General features: G+C 36.2%; 1 pseudogene; it reads left to right on the top strand.

Annotated features, from left to right (window-relative positions):
- On the top strand, positions 1137–1989 carry LOC109221257 (annotated as a pseudogene).

Here is a 2486-nt window from a genome sequence, read left to right as displayed (position 1 = left end):
GTCCAAACCTATCCGAAACTCACCCGAGCTCCTTGGGACCGCATACGAGAACATACTAACACATCACATATGATCATTGAAACTTAGTTGCACTCTCAAAACACCAAAACTAACATCATAACACCAAATTTACATCGGATTCAAGCCTAAGTTCTTCTAAAACTTCCGAAACACGCATTTGATCAAAAACCCAACCAAATCACCTCCGAATAACCTGAAATTTCGCACACACATCCCAAATCACCTAATGAAGATACAGCAACTCTCGGAATTCCATTCTGACCCTCGGATCAAAATCTCACCTATCAACCGGAATTCGCCAAAATACTAACTTCGCCAATTCAAGCCTAATTCTACACCGGACCTCCAAAATCACTTCTGATCACACTCCTAAGTCACAAATCATCCCTCGAAGCTAACCGAATCGTTGGAATCCACATCCGAGCCCTCTAACTCATAGGTCAACATCCGGTTGACTTTTCCAAAACAAGCCTTCCTTAAAGAGACTAAGTGTCTCATTTCCTTCCAAAATCAACCCAATTCAACTCGTTCACACAAGACACTGATAATGAAGCATAACGAAGCAGGAAATGGGGGAAACGAAGTGGTTCTCATGAGACGACGGGTCGGGTCGTCACACCTGGACTAATAAAAGAAAGTTAAGGCCATCTCCAACCTTACCCCTATTCCTCATAATAGGGGTAATTTTTGGGGTAATTTAGCTCCAATCCTCCCTCATTTTTGTCTCCAAAATGGGCGATGAATAGTGTTCGCTCAAATATGGGGGTACACTATTCATCTCCCTCATTACTAGTCATCACTTTTTTATTATTATTTTATTATTTAATCTTTTAATTTATCTCTTTATATATACCTAATTATGTTTATGTAATGTCTTTATAATATTAATTTTACATCTTAACTTTGGTGTATAATTTTGATAAATTAATTTTCGTGCATTTATTATTTTTATGTAAAATTGTAAGTTAATTAAATATAACCGTCCGATGGATTTTATCCTTATCCTATTGTATCTTCAGAATAAAATATCTCTGCATATTATTCAAGATGATATATTTTATTTTGATCTCAGCCGTCGAGTGGATTTCGTTCTAATCTCGACCGTCCGATGAATATGTGAAATTGGAAAGTCGACTGCAATTGAGAGCCTGAAGAGATTTTGCCTAGCTGTCGTAGAGGTTTTTGACGAGCAGTATTTGAGATCACCAACACCTAACGATGTTGCAAGGCTTCTGCGCATCAGTGAACAGCGTGGCTTTCCAGGAATGCTAGGCAGTCTAGACTGCATGCATTGGAAATGGAAAAATTGTCCAACAGCATGGGATGGAAAATATGCAGGTCGTAGTGGATACCCAACAATTATTCTTCAAGTTGTGGCTGATTATGACCTTTGGATATGGCATGCATATTTTGGTATGCCCGGCACCAATAATGTCATTGATATTTTAGAGTCATCACATTTGTTTTTCGATCTTACTGCATGTACTTCTCCTCCCGCCCATTATGTTATTCAAGGAAAATAATATGGGTTATTATTCAGCTGACGGTATATATCCAAAATGGTCAACCCTTGTGCAAACTATTCGTGTGCCACGTTTGGCAAAGAAGAAATATTTTGCGATGAAACAAGAATCATGCCGAAAAGATGTTGAATGCGCATTCGGAGTTTTGCAACAACGTTTTGCAGTTGTTGCAGGACCCTCGCATTTTTGGCAGAAAGAAGTGCTACATGATGTAATGACTACATGTATTATACTGCACAACATGATAATCGAGAACGAGCGTGATCTTAATGCACCAATTCAAGATGATTTGGAAGGTCCAACTCCAACAGTAGAAATGGCAATAGATGAAAATCAACGATTTCAAGAATTTTTAGCTCGACATAGAAGAATTAATGACAAAGATGCTCATTTTGCACTTCGTAATGCATTAATAGATCATTTATGGGAGAATACTAGAGGTTGAAGTTGAATATTTATGTAGTAATTCGAATGGATTCTATCGTTATGTAATATGCATTTAATTAATCTTGTATCGCAATGATTTCACTTTTATTTTAATTATTAGTTAATCTATAATAATTGCTTACAAATTATATTATTTAAAATTATGAAATTATTTTAATGAAAATTACAAATTAATTAAAATAAAAGATGGAATTTGTTTAATGGAAATTAAAAAATAAAATTGAAAGTAAAGATAATAATATAATATAGAAGAGAGAGAAGAATATAAAAAAGTTTGGGAAAAAAATGGGGGAATGGTTGGAGTAAGTTGTCCCCAAATTGGGGAAATCCCCATTTTGGGGACCAAAAATGGGGTAAAGGTTGGAGATGCCCTAATGCGTACACTTATATTAGAACGACTTGACAGATTTTTAGCAAACTCCGATTGGTTGCGCCTATTTAAAGATTCGTCTGTATTACACCTCTCCCGCACGCACTCTGATGTTATAAACGTCA

The sequence above is a fragment of the Nicotiana attenuata genome, chromosome 2, assembly GCF_001879085.1.
Source record: "Nicotiana attenuata strain UT chromosome 2, NIATTr2, whole genome shotgun sequence".
Taxonomy (NCBI): domain Eukaryota; kingdom Viridiplantae; phylum Streptophyta; class Magnoliopsida; order Solanales; family Solanaceae; genus Nicotiana; species Nicotiana attenuata.
The sequence above is the reverse complement of the archived record's forward strand: the minus strand, read 5'-3'. Positions and strand labels throughout refer to the sequence as shown.